Genomic DNA, 19,006 nt, shown 5'->3' on the forward strand with positions numbered 1-19,006 from the left:
CCCCCGATCACCCCCCCCTGTCACAAACTGACACCAAGCAGGTTTTTTTTTTTTTTTTCTGATTACTGCATGGTGTCAGTTTGTGACAGTTACAGTGTTAGGACAGTTACTGTTAGCCCCCTTTAGGTCTAGGGTACCCCCCTAACCCCCCCTAATAAAGTTTTAACCCCTTGATCACCCCCCGTCACCAGTGTCACTAAGCGATCATTTTTCTGATCGCTGTATTAGTGTCGCTGGTGACGCTAGTTAGGGATGTAAATATTTAGGTTCGCCGTCAGCGTTTTATAGCGTCAGGGACCCCCATATACTACCGAATAAATGTTTTAAGCCCTTGATTGCCCCCTAGTTAACCCTTTCACCACTGATCACCGTATAACCGTTACGGTTGATGCTGGTTAGTTCGTTTATTTTTTATAATGTCAGGGCACCCGCCGTTTATTACCGAATAAAGGTTTAGCCCCCTGATCGCCCGGCGGTGATATGCGTCACCCCAGGCAGCGTCAGATTAGCGCCAGTACCGCTAACACCCACGCACGCAGCATACGCCTCCCTTAGCGTTTTGCCCCTCCGCCCAGCCCACCCAAGTGCAGTATCGATCGATCACTGTCACAAAACACTAAACGCATAACTGCAGCGTTCGCAGAGTCAGGCCTGATCCCTGCGATCGCTAACAGTTTTTTTGGTAGCATTTTCGTGAACTGGCAAGCAAGCACCAGCCCCAGGCAGCGTCAGGTTAGCGCCAGTAGCGCTAACACCCACGCACGCACCGTACACCTCCCTTAGTGGTATAGTATCTGATCGGATCAATATCTGATCCGATCAGATCTATACTAGCGTCCCCAGCAGTTTAGGGTTCCCAAAAACGCAGTGTTAGCGGGATCAGCCCAGATACCTGCTAGCACCTGCGTTTTGCCCCTCCGCCCAGCCCAGCCCAGCCCACCCAAGTGCAGTATCGATCGATCACTGACACTTACAAAACACTAAATGCATAACTGCAGCGTTCGCAGAGTCAGGCCTGATCCCTGCGATCGCTAACAGTTTTTTTGGTAGTATTTTGGTGAACTGGCAAGCACCAGCCCCAAGCGCCAGTACCGCTAACACCCACGCACGCAGCATACACCTCCCTTAGTGGTATAGTATCTGAACGGATCAATATCTGATCCGATCAGATCTATACTAGCGTCCCCAGCAGTTTAGGGTTCCCAAAAATGCAGTGTTAGCGGGATCAGCCCAAATAGCACCTGCATTTTGCCCCTCCGCCCGGCCCAGCTCAGCCCACCCAAGTGCAGTATCGATCGATCACTGTCACTTACAAAACACTAAACGCATAACTGCAGTGATCGCAGAGTCAGGCCTGATCCCTGCGATCGCTAAGAGTTTTTTTTTCATCTCTATGGCCTAAGAAACCGGAAGCTACGAGCATTTTATGACTTAGATTTTGCCGGATGTAAATAGCGCCATTGGGAAATTGGGGAAGCATTTTTTCACAACGATCTTGGTGTGGTCAGATGCTTTGAGGGCAGAGGAGAGATCTAGGGTCTAATAGACCCCAATTTTTTCAAAAAAAGAGTACCTGTCACTATCTATTGCTATCATAGGGGATATTTACATTCCCCGAGATAACAATAAAAACGATTAAAAAAAAAAAATGAAAGGAACAGTTTAAAAATAAGATAAAAAAGCAAAAAAATAATAAAGAAAAATAAAAAAAAAAAAAAAAAAAAAAGCACCCCTGTCGCCCCCTGCTCTCGCGCTAAGGCGAACGCAAGCGGTGGTCTGTCGTCAAACGCAAACAGCAATTGCACCATGCATGTGAGGTATCACCGCGAAGGTCAGATCGAGGGCAGTAATTTTTGCAGTAGACCTCCTCTGTAAATCTAAAGTGGTAACCTGTAAAGACTTTTAAAGGCTTTTAAAAATGTATTTATTTTGTTGCCACTGCACGTTTGTGCGCAATTTTAAAGCATGTCATGTTTGGTATCCATGTACTCGACCTAAGATCATCTTTTTTATTTCATCAAACATTTGGGCAATATAGTGTGTTTTAGTGCATTAAAATTTTAAAAAAGTGTGTTTTTTCCCCAAAAAATGCGTTTGAAAAATCGCTGCGCAAATACTGTGTGAAAAAAAAAAATGAAACACCCACCATTTTAATCTGTAGGGCATTTGCTTTAAAAAAATATATAATGTTTGGGGGTTCAAAGTAATTTTTTTGCAAAAAAAAATAACTTTTTCATGTAAACAATAAGTGTCAGAAAGGGCTTTGTCTTCAAGTGGTTAGAAGAGTTGGTGATGTGTGACATAAGCTTCTAAATGTTGTGCATAAAATGCCAGGACAGTTCAAAACCCCCCCAAATGACTTCATTTTGGAAAGTAGACACCCCAAGCTATTTGCTGAGAGGCATGTCGAGTCCATGGAATATCTTATATTGCGACACAAGTTGCGGGAAAGAGACAAATTTTCTGTTTTTTTTTTTTTGCACAAAGTTGTCACTAAATGATGTATTGCTCAAACATGCCATGGGAATATGTGAAATTACACCCAAAAATACATTCTGCTGCTTCTCCTGAGTACGGGGATACCACATGTGTGAGACTTTTTGGGAGCCTAGCCGCGTAACGGACCCCGAAAACCAAGCACCGCCTTCAGGCTTTCTAAGGGCGTGAATTTTTGATTTCACTCTTCACTGCCTATCACAGTTTCGGAGGCCATGGAAAGCCCAGGTGGCACAAAACCCCCCCAAATGACCCCATTTTGGAAAGTAGACACCCAAAGCTATTTGCTGAGAGGTATAGTGAGTATTTTGCAGACCTCACTTTTTGTCACAAAGTTTTGAAAATTGAAAAAAGAAAAAAAAAATGTTTTTTCTTGTCTTTCTTAATTTTCAAAAACAAATGAGAGCTGCAAAATACTCACCATGCCTCTCAGCAAATAGCTTGGGGTGTCTACTTTCCAAAATGGGGTCATTTGGGGGGGTTTTGTGCCACCTGAGCATTCCATGGCCTCCGAAACTGTGATAGGCAGTGAAGAGTGAAATCAAAAATTTTCACCCTTAGAAATCCTGAAGGCGGTGATTGGATTTCGGGCCCCGTACGCGGCTAGGCTCCCAAAAAGTCCCACACATGTGGTATCCCCATACTCAGGAGAAGCAGCTAAATGTATTTTGGGGTGCAATTCCACATATGCCCATGGCCTGTGTGAGCAATATATCATTTAGTGACAACTTTGTGCAAAAAAAAAAAAAAAGTGTCACTTTCCCGCAACTTGTGTCAAAATATAAAATATTCCATGGACTCAATATGCCTCTCAGCAAATAGCTTGGGGTGTCTACTTTCCAAAATGGGGTCATTTGGGGGGGGTTTGTGCCACCTGGGCATTCCATGGCCTCCGAAACTGTGATAGGCAGTGAAGAGTGAAATCAAAAATTTACACCCTTAGAAATCCTGAAGGCGGTGATTGGTTTTCGGGGCCCCGTACGCGGCTAGGCTCCCAAAAAGTCCCACACATGTGGTATCCCCATACTCAGGAGAAGCAGCTGAATGTATTTTGGGGTGCAATTCCACATAGGCCCATGGCCTGTGTGAGCAATATATCATTTAGTGACAACTTTTTGTAAATTTTTTTTTTTTTGTCATTATTCAATCACTTGGGACAAAAAAAAAATATTCAATGGGTTCAACATGCCTCTCAGCAATTTCCTTGGGGTGTCTACTTTCCAAAATGGGGTCATTTAGGGGGGTTTTGTACTGCCCTGCCATTTTAGCACCTCAAGAAATGACATAGGCAGTCATAAACTAAAAGCTGTGTAAATTACAGAAAATGTACCCTAGTTTGTAGACGCTATAACTTTTGCGCAAACCAATAAATATATGCTTATTGACATTTTTTTTACCAAAGACATGTGGCCGAATACATTTTGGCCTAAATGTATGACTAAAATTTAGTTTATTGGGTTTTTTTTATAACAAAAAGTAGAAAATATCATTTTTTTTCAAAATTTTCGGTCTTTTTCCGTTTATAGCGCAAAAAATAAAAACCGCAGAGGTGATCAAATACCATCAAAAGAAAGCTCTATTTGTGGGAAGAAAAGGACGCAAATTTCGTTTGGGTACAGCATTGCATGACTGCGCAATTAGCAGTTAAAGCGACGCAGTGCCAAATTGGAAAAAGACCTCTGGTCCTTAGGCAGCATAATGGTCCGGGGCTCAAGTGGTTAAAGGTGTAACTTTCTGTAGAACTACAAGTCACAGCAGAACAATGGAAATGAAAGATGTCTGTATATAGTGTCCATGATGTTTTAGTCTAGATCCTTGAAACTAAAGATGATAAAGGGTACAGGAGACAATAGTGTCTATATACAGTGTCTATAAAACTGGGTTATAGCCCGCTCACCACTCTGGAACAGGAGATGATGATGATGGTTATGATGATGATAGTCTCTCAAGAACGTGGCTCAAGGGATGACATCCAGCCTCCACCGCACCGCACCATGGCTCACCCGAATCTGTAACCACTGCAGGATGGATGGGATAAGAGTGGCCTCCAAGCTGCCACCAGACAACTAAAGGGAGCTATCCACAGGTGTCCTTTCGGATTTCTGTTGGATAATTCTGCAGAGCAGGCAGCGACTCGGTTGCAGCTCACCCTCACACAGATTCCCTGCATGCAGATCCACGCCGGTCCCAAGAGAGTGCGCTAGGCCTCATTCCCTCCTTCTTATAGTCTCTCCCAGCGGTCTTCTCTTCCCCATCAGCCAGCTGGCTGTTGTAGTTCCACATCATTCAGCCAGAGGGCAAATCCATTCCATACGGACTACATGTCCCAAGATGCTCTGTCTTGTCACTGATTAAGAAGGTAACAGGTCAGCATCACACTCAACATTAGAGGGAAACAGTTCCCCCTGCAACAATGCCACACAGTGTCTCCTGATTGCAGGAATAAGTAGATATCCAGCTCCTGGCTATACAGAATTTACAAATTTAAAGTGGACCTTCACCCAAAAGGGAAAGTTCCACTTTACCCTACTTCCCTCCTCCTCTCCCATATTTTTAATATCTTTTTTTTGGGGGGGGGGGCGTACCGGATTTTGACAGATTCTAGCTCCCCCTTCTGGTCGGATCACAACGGCGAAGGGGTCACAGTTGGCTGCCCACGGTTAGGATGCCGGCGCCTGGACCCGAAGATTGTCATAGAGCTGGGCTGGGTGAGGACATTGCTGAATCCTTGGACAGGTAAGTGTGTGTTTTTTAAAAGTTTTACTTTTTTTTTTTACAGGGTGAATATCCTCTTTAATATTCTTTGTCCTGTCATTTTTTAAGGGAAATGTTTTTGAATCAAGCTAAATTCATCCTTACCTGACCTTACTACCATATTCTGAAATCTGATCGGTTACACACACTGGAAGTACATTGTATGTATATCATTACTGGACTTTGCAGTGTCTTATCGAATAATCCTTTAAGTGTGATACATATCTGTAATATTGCTGTAAGCCTTTTATGGTGTGAATATTTTTAATTTCTGCTATTCTTTATAAAGTCTAGTAATTCTGTCGGGCAAAGAGACAAGCTGACCAACCCTTTCAAACAATGTCCATTATTATCTGATCTTACCATGGTTTCCAAGAATGGCACAATATGGCAAACTAAATCCCAGCTCCAGCCAAAACAATGTCACCTTGCCTGCACAGGATAAAATGACCATGTTATACTCACCTCTCCAGTGTTCCCATCCCCCTCCTTCCTCCTCAGCCACCACTGAAAAATACCCAGTGCTTATGTATATGGGGTAGCATGTTACCTTCTCCCCAATGCAGCCCACTGCTACACAACAGAGGCAGTGGCACTACTCCCTCTGAGCTCCGACACTGAGTATTTTGTTGGTGGCTGGAATGAATATAGGAGTTCCAGGGAATGCTGGAGATGTGAGTATAACTATAACATGATATAAATTGGTCCTGGGAAGTGGGCTTTACGCATTCACTGAACCCTGAATAGGCAAGGTGTCAGTGTCTCTTTAGCCCCATTCGGGTTTGTGTGAGCATGTTTGTATGGGCACGTTACTGGTAGGGCATTGATATGAATGGGCTGCCCTACTTGTGAGAAACATGGCGAAAGAAATCCCCAACCCTTTTTTTAAGCCACGCCACATTGTATCACATGACGCTGTATTTTGCAAAGTTGCGCCGCAGTTGCCAAATTGTTGAAGTGCCATGAAAATTTAATGACACCCCCTCCCCCCTCCCCCCCTCCACGCATCTGCTAAAGTGCACCGTGTTTCTCTGCAGGTTGAGAAATCCCCAACCCTTTTTTTAAGCCACGCCACATTGTATCACATGACGCTGTATTTTGCAAAGTTGCGCCGCAGTTGCCAAATTGTTGAAGTGCCATAAAAAATTAATGACAGCCCCTCCCCCCTCCCCCCCTCCACGCATCTGCTAAAGTGCACCGTGTTTCTCTGCAGGTTGAGAAATCGCAAAACCGTATGCGTTCCTCACTCACAGAGATGCGAACCTAGCCTCTAAGCTGTTTAGATTGAAAAATACAATACAATACAACACAACTTATACAAAGTTTTTTCCCTCTGGAAATCCAAGCACTATACATTTTTACAGATGTATATTTTTTTAGTATGGTATGACGTGATCTACAGCGGTGGGCTAGACTGAACAGGTGTGTTTTGAGGAAGACTTTGAAAAATCTCCCAAAGTGGGGCCTATAGAATTGTGAAAGAGAGAGAGAGAGAGAGAGAGAGAACAGAAGCAATGGGCCAAGTTGTTTAACACTCAAAGGGCCTTTTCACATTTCAGTGCAATTTTTAGATGTGCTTGTACATGTATCTTAATTTAATGTTTAACCTTTGTTATAACCTTTTTTGTATGCATTTTTAATGAGGAGTGAAACATGTTTTACATACATTTTGTTCATGTTCTTTCTTATTTGTTCTTCCCCTCCCTTGTAAAAAATGTTTTTTCTATTGAGTTTTTTGAGATGCATTAAAAGTATGGCTATATTGTCCATTAGGCACATAAAACCAGAGCCTATAGGCAGCAGAGACAAAGTGACAGCTTTTCTCTGGATAGTTATTGGCCACTATTTTGTCCATGATCAGTAATTATACAGTTATTCCATATAGACTAATTTACACACTGTTACAATATTCTAAGCCAGGTCCGAACTATTAAGACATGGAAATGTTATGTGTAATTTAGATGATCCTAGCAGAGGGAACAAGGGGGTTGCTTTGGACATCAAAGACTGTATGCAATGTGCAGCTCCGTTTCCATATCCAGCACAGTGCCAGTGTGTGCTGCGCATGCACAAGAGTGATGTCATCCTGTGCTGGCGAATCAAGGCAGCCGAAGACTGGTACCCAGAAGAAGCTGAGGAGAATATGCCAACACCAGCAAGGGATCTCGCGGGCGTCGGACCGTTGAAGCAGAGGTAAATCATTTTGCCTTTGGTTTCACTTTAAAGGAAGATGGAAAAACAAAAGAATTACTGACTGGATAAAAAGGGAAACAGAAATAGGGGGTGACCAACTAGTTTAGGAAGGAGAGCCGTGCCACGTCCAATAATCTATAGTTACAAGATAAAGGGTTCCCCTAGGTGGACTTTTCCGGCACTTGCAAGGGCAAACAGGTAGGGTGTATAAAGAGTAAAGGGCGTTTGTATATAATAAAAACAGTATAATTTTATTAGTATAAACAAGTACATATGATAAAAACAAGCAGTAGATATCCAAGATAACATAATGAAACTACACAATAGCCATGATGAACACACCAAAAAGGAAAATAGTGAAAAAAGCTCTTCTCAAGACCGACGCGTTTCGGGGTACTAAGTGTCTGTACGATCCTTCTTCAGGGGCAGAATTGAGAAGGGTTCATCTGTGCTGAGGTGTGTGATTAATTGCTTGTAAGGATTTCTAAAAACACAGAGGGCCACGGAGTGGTGGCGGAGTATGGCGACAAATATTAATATCGTGGCTGATATAGGTCTAAACACTTAGATGGTGAAAAATGCAGGATGGTGGGCTGCAGTCACCGTGGGGAGGTGTGACAATGCTCCCGTCCCGCCCGACCCAGGCGCGTGCAAGCCAGAGCGGCGTACTGGGGTCACAGGAAGACGTACATTTGCTGGACGCTGGGCGGTGAGGCTGCATTGATACACTTCTGTCTTCTTCTAAGAGACGTCTTCCTGTGACCCCAGTACGCCGCTCTGGCTTGCACGCGCCTGGGTCGGGCGGGACGGGAGCATTGTCACACCTCCCCACGGTGACTGCAGCCCACCATCCTGCATTTTTCACCATCTAAGTGTTTAGACCTATATCAGCCACGATATTAATATTTGTCGCCATACTCCGCCACCACTCCGTGGCCCTCTGTGTTTTTAGAAATCCTTACAAGCAATTAATCACACACCTCAGCACAGATGAACCCTTCTCAATTCTGCCCCTGAAGAAGGATCGTACAGACACTTAGTACCCCGAAACGCGTCGGGCTTGAGAAGAGCTTTTTTCACTATTTTCCTTTTTGGTGTGTTCATCATGGCTATTGTGTAGTTTCATTATGTTATCTTGGATATCTACTGCTTGTTTTTATCATATGTACTTGTTTATACTAATAAAATTATACTGTTTTTATTATATACAAACGCCCTTTACTCTTTATACACCCTACCTGTTTGCCCTTGCAAGTGCCGGAAAAGTCCACCTAGGGGAACCCTTTATCGGATAAAAAGGGAATAACATTATGTTAGGTGGGGACTCAGAAAAACAAAGACTGCTGTGTTAATGATAGTGACTGACTGTATCGTGTCATTTATGATTTTGGCCAAAGTTATACTTTAAAGCTGACAATTTGCAATCTGTGTATGGGCAGGCTGGTTTGACTTTTGTACAACCACCCTGTTGGGTTTTTCCTGATTGAGCAGTACCACCGACTATAGCCAGCAGCTCTGATCAGTGTATTCTGATGGAAGGGAAGTCTCCCCAATGTCAGAATACAATAACTCACTGGGAAGTAGGGATGAGCTTCGTGTTCGAGTCGAACCCATGTTCGACTCGAACATCGGCTGTTCGATCGTTCGCCGAATTGCGAACGTTATGGGCCGTTCGCGCTAAATTCGTGTGGCGCGTCACGGCCCATAATTCACTGCGGCATCGCAGTGCATTGCTGGCTGATGATTGGCCAAGCATGCACTATGACCCGCATGCTTGGCCAATCACAGCGCTGTCAGTAGAGAGAGCTGTAATTGGCCAAAGCCAGGGTGGCTTTGGCCAATTATGGCTCAGGGGATTTAGTACACACCCCACACTATATAAGGCCGCCTGCACGGCGGCCCTGTGTAGTGTGTGTTCCGGTGTGCTGAGAGATAGAGAGTGTCATTTGATTTGAGTTAGATAGATTAGGCAGAACAGTCAGTCAGTTAGCTGCACTTACAGTGTATTGTGTATATATATGCATCCCAGGTGTTGCATATATATATATACACTGTATTCAGTTTAGCTAGATCCGTTCCTGTTATCTTCTATCTAGACTATTTACATTTAATGCAGTGCGTCCTGCTCACAGTGTTCAGCTAGATCCGTTCCTGCTATTTACATTTAGTGCAGTGCGTCCTGCTCACAGTGTTCAGCTAGATCCGTTCCTGTTATCTTCTAGACTATTTACATTTAGTGCAGTGCGTCCTGCTCACAGTGTTCAGCTAGATCCGTTCCTGCAATTTACATTTAGTGCAGTGCGTCCTGCTCACAGTGTTCAGCTAGATCCGTTCCTGTTATTTACATTTAGTGCAGTGCGTCCTGCTCACAGTGTTCAGCTAGATCCGTTCCTGCTATTTACATTTAGTGCAGTGCGTCCTGCTCACAGTGTTCAGCTAGATCCGTTCCTGCTATTTACATTTAGTGCAGTGCGTCCTGCTCACAGTGTTCAGCTAGATCCGTTCCTGTTATCTTCTAGACTATTTACATTTAGTGCAGTGCGTCCTGCTCACAGTGTTCAGCTAGATCCGTTCCTGCAATTTACATTTAGTGCAGTGCGTCCTGCTCACAGTGTTCAGCTAGATCCGTTCCTGTTAAATTCCTACTGACCGGCAGGCTTGTCTGGTTACAGTATATAAAGCTACCTGAAGAAAATTACAGGTGTTCTATTTGATCCTATTAGTACCACGGTCAGGCAGCTAGACTATTTACATTTAGTACAGTGCGTCCTGCTCACAGTGTACAGCTAGATCCGTTCCTGTTATCTTCCTACTGACAGGCAGGCTTGTCTGGTTACAGTATATAAAGCTACCTGAAGAAAATTACAGGTGTTCTATTTGATCCTATTAGTACCACGGTCAGGCAGCTAGACTATTTACATTTAGTACAGTGCGTCCTGCTCACAGTGTTCAGCTAGATCCGTTCCTGTTATCTTCCTACTGACAGGCAGGCTTGTCTGGTTACAGTATATAAAGCTACTTGAAGAAAATTACAGGTGTTCTATCCCAGCTTAGTGCAGCTACAGGCCATTAGTATGTCTGGAAGGCCAAGAAGGAGAGGCAGACAGTCACAAGCCAATAAGAGAGGGCAAGCAGGCTCTGTGTCTAGTGCTGGTCGTGGAGACGGTGCATCCTCATCAGCACGTGGCCATGGGACACGCTTGGCCTTTTTTTCGGCAGCTGGCCATGTTGAGCCGCAACATGCGGAAGACTTGGTCGAGTGGATGACCAAGCCGTCCTCATCCTCCTCATCCTCTCTCACCCATGCCCAGGGTGCTTTGTCTGGCAAAGCAGCGGCCTCTTCCCTCAGCTCAATGTCATCAGTGACTCCTTCCCTAGCTCCACCATGTCCTCATGAGGATTCCCTCGAACTGTTTGACCACAGTGTTGGGTACATGCTCCAGGAGGATGCCCAGCGTTTGGAAGGCTCTGATGACGATACTGAGCTCGATGAAGGCAGTAACATGAGCGCGGACAGAGGGGGTGCCCAAGAAGGACAGCAATCTGGCAGTCATGCTCCCCCTGCTGCAGCATACTGCCAGGTTTGCTCCAGTGATGAGGAGGGAGGGGATGATGAGGTCACTGACTCAACGTGGGTGCCTGATAGGAGAGAGGAGGAGGAGGAGGAGGAGGAGGAGGAGGCGGCAGCACATCACCAACGAGGCAGGATGCCCTCCAGGGGCCAGCCTAAGGGCAGCACATTGACTGCATCACACCCCAAAGCTCCACATGTGCAGGGCGCTGCAGTCTCTGCGCGTTATTCAAAAAGTTCTTTGGTGTGGGCCTTTTTTGAGACGAGTGCATCAGATCGCACCGCTGCTATTTGCAACATATGTCTCAAGCGTATCTCGCGTGGCCAAAATATCTCCCGCTTGGGTACCACATGCTTGACCAGACATATGTTGACCTGCCATGCAGTTCGTTGGCAAGCGTATCTAAAAGACCCACACCAAAGAACAAAGAGGATCTCTCCTTGCTCCTCATCAGCTGAGATTTCCAACCCCACTAGACCTTCAGTCCTCTCTGAGACCTGCAGTGAGAGGAATGAAGGTGTAGAATTAGGTGTGTCACAGCCAAGTACTTGTGGGCAATCTGCTTTTGGTACACCGACGTCAGATTGTACCAGGCAAATTTCCCTGCCCCAGCTGCTGCACCGCCGAAAGAAGTTTGCTCCCAGCCATCCACATGCCCAGCGGTTGAATGCTAGCTTGGCAAAATTGCTAGCACTTCAACTGCTGCCTTTTCAGTTGGTAGACTCTGCCCCCTTCCGTGAGTTTGTGGAATGTGCGGTTCCTCAGTGGCAGGTACCCAAACGCCACTTTTTCTCACGGAAGGCGATTCCGGCTCTCTACCGGCATGTGGAAGGCAATGTCCATGCCTCGCTGGACAGGGCGGTCAGCGGTAAGGTGCATATTACCGCTGACTCATGGTCCAGCAGGCATGGACAGGGACGTTACCTAAGTTTCACGGCGCATTGGGTGACTCTGCTGGCAGCTGGGAAGGATGCAGGACAAGGTGCAGTAGTGTTGGAGGTTGTTCCGCCACCACGCCTCCAAAATGCTGATTGTGACACACCTCTCTCCTCCACCCCCTCCTCTTCTTCTTCCTCCATGGCCTCTTCCTCGGAACCAGCGGTGCTCCGTAGGCGTTCAAGGGGCTACGCAAGTACGCAGGCCAAAAGATGCCATGCGGTGCTTGAGCTGGTGTGCTTGGGGGACAGGAGCCACACTGGGGCAGAGGTTCTGTCAGCTCTGCAGGGGCAGGTTCAGAGGTGGTTGACGCCACGCCAACTTAAGGCAGGAATGGTGGTTTGCGACAATGGCACCAACCTCCTCTCTGCCCTCCGACAGGGACAAATGACCCATGTGCCCTGTTTGGCTCACGTCCTTAACTTGGTGGTGCAGCGGTTCTTGGGCAGGTACCCGGGCTTACAGGATGTCCTGAGGCAGGCCAGGAAAGTCTGTGTGCATTTCCGCCGGTCATATAATGCCAGTGCTCGGCTGACGGACCTCCAAAAGGAGTTTAACCTGCCCAAGAACCGCCTAATCTGTGACATGCCCACCAGGTGGAACTCAACGTTGGCCATGCTGCAGCGGCTGCACACGCAGCAGAGGGCCATCAATGAGTACCTGTGCGACTATGGCACCAGGACAGGGTCAGGGGAGCTTGGTTTTTTTTCCCCACGCCAGTGGGCCATGATCAGGGATGCATGCACTGTCCTGTCACCATTCGAGGAGGCCACGAGGATGGTGAGCAGTGACAGTGCATGCATCAGTGACACTGTCCCCCTTGTCCACCTGTTGGAGCACACGCTGCGTGGAATAATGGACAGGGCACTTGAGGCAGAACAGAGGCAGGAAGAGGAGGACTTCCTTAGCTCTCAAGGCCCCCTTTATCCAGACAGTGTTCCTGCGTGCCCGCCGATCACACAGGAAGAGGACGAGGAGGAAGAGGAGGAGGAGGAAGATTGTGTCAGTATGGAGGTGGAGCCTGGCACTCAGCATCAGCAGCAGTCTTTAAGGGATCAGTCCCAAGAAACACATGGACTTGTACGTGGCTGGGAGGAGGTGGCTGCGGACCATGTCGTTCTTAGTGACCCAGAGGACTCCGGACCGAATGCCTCAGCAAACCTACGCTGCATGGCCTCCCTGATCCTGCAAAGCCTGCGTAAGGATCCTCGTATTTGTGGTATCAAGGAGAAGGACCAATACTGGCTGGCAACCCTCCTTGATCCACGTTACAAGGGTAAGGTTGCGGACCTTATCTTGCCATCGCAGAGGGAGCAGAGGATGAAACATCTTCGGGAGGCCTTGCAGAAAGGTCTGTGCAACGCGTTCCCAGAGACTGGGAGGTTACAAACTCCTGTTTCTGGACAACGTGTTGCTGAGGCTTCGGTCAGTCAAAGAAGGAGCGGTGGAGAAGGTGGCCGTCTGACCGATGCGTTCAGACAATTTTTTGGTCCGCAGCCCCAAGGTATGATCGGTTCCAGCAACCATCGCCAGCGTCTGTTTTACATGGTGCAGGAATACCTAGGGGCAAGATCAGACTTGGACACCTTTCCCACCGAAAATCCTCTGGGTTACTGGGTCTTGAGGATGGATCACTGGCCAGAGCTTGCACAGTATGCAATTGAGCTACTGGCCTGTCCTGTATCCAGCGTTCTTTCGGAACGCACATTCAGTGCTGCTGGAGGCGTGGTAACCGATCACAGGGTGCGTCTGTCCACCGACTCGGTCGATCGGCTGACCTTCATAAAAATGAATGAGTCTTGGATCACCACCAGCTACCAAGCACCTGATGCTGATGTAACCAAATAATTTTTTTTGAAATCTCAGATCCCTTCAAAGACTGCCTATGCTGATGCTGAGTGACTATCCCTGAGTAATTATCCTCTTCCTCCTCAATCATCACGCTGATAGCTTGTAAGAACATTTTTGGTTCTGGGCGCCACCACCAGTGCCTAAGGCACAATTTTTCAGCCCCTGTTTAACAGGGGCGTGTAATTACAATTTTTGATGTAATACTTTGCAGCAGGGCTCGTTCCTGCATTCCAACTAGAGTGTCTGTGAGGGGTTGCAGTGTTGTGGCACCAGCACCAGTGCCTAGGGCCCAATTTTTCTGCCCCTGTCTAACAGGGGCGTGTAATTACAATTTTTGATGCAATACTTTGCAGCAGGGCTCGTTCCTGCGTTCCAACTAGAGTGTCTGTGAGGGGTTGCAGTGTTGTGGCACCAGCACCAGTGCCTAAGGCCCAATTTTTCTGCCCCTGTCTAACAGGGGCGTGTAATTACAATTTTTGATGCAATACTTTGCAGCAGGGCTCATTCCTGCGTTCCAACTAGAGTGTCTGTGAGGGGTTGCAGTGTTGTGGCACCAGCACCAGTGCCTAAGGCCCAATTTTTCTGCCCCTGTCTAACAGGGGCGTGTAATTACAATTTTTGAAGCAATAATTTGCAGCAGGGCTCGTTCCTGCGTTCCAACTAGAGTGTCTGTGAGGGGTTGCAGTGTTGTGGCACCAGCACCAGTGCCTAAGGCCTAATTTTTCAGCTCCTGTTCAACAGGGGCATGTAATTACAATTCTTGATCTAATATTTCACAGCAGGGCCCTGTGAGGGCTTACAGTGTTGTGGCCACAGCAACACCTAAGGCCCAAATTTCTGCTGAGTATATAGGGCAGGACCCTACTTTCAAACATCTAACTTACAAACGACTCCTACTTGCAAACGGAAGGAGACAACAGGAAGTGAGATGAAATCTACCCCTAGGAAGGGAAATTCTCTCCTGTAAGAGTTAATATGGGAAAACAAGTTCTCCTTTCCACTGATGCTTTCCAATCCTTGTTCCACAAAAAAACCCAAATTTTCAAAAAACATTTTTCATTGGGACAAAAAAGTGAGGTGAAATCTTCTGAAGAGGAGGAAAGACAGCAAAACAAATGTCACAGGGGTGATAACCCTTCCCTATGTTTTCCAAAAAGCTTAGAAAAGATTTTTTGGCTGGAGCTAAACACGTTAAAAATGTTCAAAATTACAAACAGATTCTACTTAACAACAAACCTACAGTCCCTGTCTTGTTTGCACCGCCTGTATACTGCTGTTCAGAGTATATAGGGCCTGGTGGCCCCACACCTTTCCTTATTTTAATTTGGGTGCGGGGTTCCCCTTAATATCCATACAAGACCCAAAGGGACTGGTAATGGACTGGGGGGTACCCATGCCGTTTGTCTCACTGATTTTCATCCATATTGCCATGACCCGACATGACATTAAACCCGCAAGCAGTTTTAAATGAGATTTTTTCCTTTAAAAATGACATTTGGTGCAGGGACTGTTCTAAACATGGGAAACACGCGTCACTTTACAGGCATACTATAGACACCCCCCAGGTACGATATTTAAAGGAATATTTCACTTTTTTTTTTTTACTTTAAGCATCATTAAAATCACTGCTCCCGAAAAAACGGCCGTTTTTAAAAGTTTTTTTTGCATTGATACATGTCCCCTGGGGTAGGACCCGGGTCCCCAAACCCTTTTTAGGACAATACCATGCAAATTAGCCTTTAAAATGAGCACTTTTGATTTCGAACGTTCGAGTCCCATAGACGTCAATGGGGTTCTAACGTTCGTGCGAACTTTCGGTCCGTTCGCGGGTTCTGGTGCGAACCGAACCGGGGGGTGTTCGGCTCATCCCTACTGGGAAGGATTCCCCCATCCACATCGAGTGTGTGGATAGGGGAATTGGGTCATTTTTTTTCTTTTTGTTCAACCCTTTGACGGTATCATCCAGTTCAATAGAAACTGGCCGGCATTTGGCCCATGGGTATGGCAGCTGGTCTGGCAGGATGTCCAGCTTCTGTTGAAGGGGCACAACAGAAAAAGGTCTGCCAATTGGCATCTGACCAGCGTTCTTAGCCAATGGCTGAGAGCACTGACCGGTGTGTTCTGGCAGGGGGGCAGTCCCCCTTTCAGAACACAATAAGTCAGCGGGATCACTGTAATAACATTGGTCTGTTAGTACAGGATCTCCTACCGAGTGCTTCATTTTTTTTTTTCGTTCAGCCCGCTGGGTGATAGTGTGTAATAGGCTTAAGTCAGATAAACATGCACACTCTTTGGATAAAAGAATCTAAACATGTGAAAAGTCAGTCACAAGGTTAATACCTTGTTTTTGATATATGGAATCATTTATAATAGGTAAGGACAGAGAAATGAGAACAAACCTGGAAAACTTACACACCAACCAGGTTTAATCTTGTATTCCCTGTGAAAATGAAACAAGTGAGAGTTACTATAGGCAAGTTACTATAGGCAAGAAAGATAATCTGAGCTGCTATAGGCAAGTAAAATAATCTGAGCTACTATAGGCAAGTAAGATAATCTGAGCTACTATAGGCAAGTAAGATAATCTGAGTTACTATAGGCAAGTAAGATAATCTGAGTTACTATAGGCTCTACACTTCTTTTATTGTAATTATTTGCCCTTGTTTGCAATGTTTACCTTACACAGCACTAGAGAAGATAATAGCACTATTTATCTAATTGTGAGAATGGGGAAAAGGTAGACCACTCAGTGGTCAGTCTCCTTTCTACCATTCAACCCTCTAATGCAGCCTTTATTAAAGCGGAGGTCCGCCCAAAAATGAGAAAAAATAAATAAAAACTAGCAGCAACACATACTGCAGCTGCTGGCTTTTAACAATAGGACACCTACCTGTCCTGGAGTCCAGCGATGTCAGCACCGCAGCTGATGTTTCCATCAGCTGTCGAGTGCTGCCGCCACCATTGTGGGTAAGAGTACCCGGCAGTGTAGCCTTTCGGCTTCACGCCAGGAACCCTACTGCACATGCGCGAGGCCCGCCCCTCTCTCCTACTGGCCCGGTGACAGGGGAAGGAGGGAGGAGGAGGGAGCCCCAGCTGTGATGTCAATAGCCACGGCTGAGGCTCCCGGTTGTGAGAAAGGGTACCTGTCAAAGACAGGTATGCTGTCCCCCCTCCCCCCTGAAAGGTGCCAATTGTGGCACCGGGAAGGGGGGGGGGGAGGAATCAGATGAGCGGAAGTTCCACTCTTGGGTGAAACTGCGCTTTAACAAGAGTTCCTCCAGAGGTTGCTGAGGGTTCCCTGAAAAATTATTAATGTCTCCATCTCAGATATGCGACCACGGACAACAATTATATATTTAGCTTTCTGTACGGGGGACATTCTTTACACTTGTAGGCAGCTGTAGTCTATTTTCTTCACTGCAGGTGGCGCTCTCCTGCAGCGGCACTATTGTTGGAGAGGAAGTCAGGAGAAACAGTGTTCCTCTATGGTTTCCTGGGTCACTGGGGAATCTATCCTATTGGATGCTGCCACCCAATGTGACTCGAGCAACCATCTTGGGTCAGGCAGAGCCTATTTGAGGCCCTGGCTTGGCGCCCATTTTGTGAGTTGGTAGAGTAGGGACAGGTACCCCGTCTTTTAGGGACAGTTCTAGTGGTAGGGAAAGGTTCCTGACTAGGAGGGAAAGCGTAGGGTTCTTGCTCTTTTGGACATCTCCCCGATTGGGCACAAGACATCCAGGCCGCATTGTGACCCCCTCTACAGATGCTGTCAGTCTGGCTGGAACCTGCTCTGTTCACATTGCTGGAAAAGATGAGTGCACCCGGCTAAGCAGTCTTTCCAACGGGTTTGTTGTGAACTGTTGATGCATTACTTCAATACAAGTTTTATATTGCACCTGACTGTTTGAATTATTGCCACCGCACCACGCTGCACCCCAACTACATGCTGACAACAAATGTAAGGAACTGTCTTCCAACTGACCATCATACTAATGTACAGTGAGATTATTAGCACTTATTAGCAGGGGATTCCTGAGACCAGAAAGTTATTTCAAGGGTTCCTTCTTTTTAAAAAGATGGAGAATAGCTGATCTAATGACTACCTATTTCCCTACTCTTTTTTTTTTTCAACAAGCCATTGCAGTCCATAAATAAGTAGTTTGTGTCTCGAGTCGCAGTAGTGATAATAGTGGTGTCAATCAAACCTAGACAAAAAATGGTTAATTCTTAGAATGACTTTTCAGATCTGAGGCATCCGTTTAACTTATTGTTTGGAGAAGTCACATGCAGGCAAGGCATGTGGAAGTTCTTCATATCTTCTACCTAAACAAACAGCTTGTCTGGTGCCTAAAATAGCATAACTGTCTTCTTTCATATTGTATTGAAAATTTATAAGTGATTGTACATGAGGCACGCTGGGGCTACTAGATAAGTACTTGCCGGCAGCCATGCATTTAATTGTATTTTGGTACCCACGCAGAAGCATACCTGCTTACATAAGTGTGTGGTAAGATCAGATCTCACATCTCACATTGATTGGCATACTTAAACATTTTGCCCTAGTCAGGCTAAATTTAGTCTTTGGCTCTGCTGTACTCAGTGGAGCAGCAATCTATCTTCTAGGCCTGGCCAGGTTTCTCTAAGCTTTGTGGTCGATTGCTTCTGTCTGACTCTGGAAGAAGCTTCTAGAAAATAGAGTAGGATGTTTAACCACTGAGTTATGAATATTTATCTAATTTTTCTAATCCCTGGGAAGAGACACCGAAGAGAATTGTTTCCGAGCATGCGTAGGAATTTTGCACGTCAGAATCGCCACAGACGATCGCATTTTCAGATAGGAACTTTTCCCGACCGAAAAATTAAGAGCATGCTCTCAATCTTTTGCTGGCTGGAATTTGGCCAGCAAAAGACCAATGGAGCATACACACAGTCGCATTTTCCGACGAGAAACTCTCATCGGTCTTTTGCGGGCCGAAATTCCGACCGTGTGTACGCGGCATAAGAGTTACTTGCCATTCCCTACTATCTCCAGTCAAGGCGATTGCTTTAGGATTTGTGCTAAGAAGTTGCCCTCCTATTGATTTCTGATATTGTTTTGGAGTATCATGAGCTTGTGTTGTCGGTGTGCATGGAAATGTGTCTGTCGTAGGCAGCCTTTGTACTAGTAAGGGAGGCCTGGACATTTTCTCAACAGACCCTTTGGG

This window comes from Aquarana catesbeiana, linkage group LG10 (genome assembly GCF_042186555.1).
Source record: "Aquarana catesbeiana isolate 2022-GZ linkage group LG10, ASM4218655v1, whole genome shotgun sequence".
NCBI classification, from domain to species: Eukaryota; Metazoa; Chordata; class Amphibia; order Anura; family Ranidae; genus Aquarana; species Aquarana catesbeiana.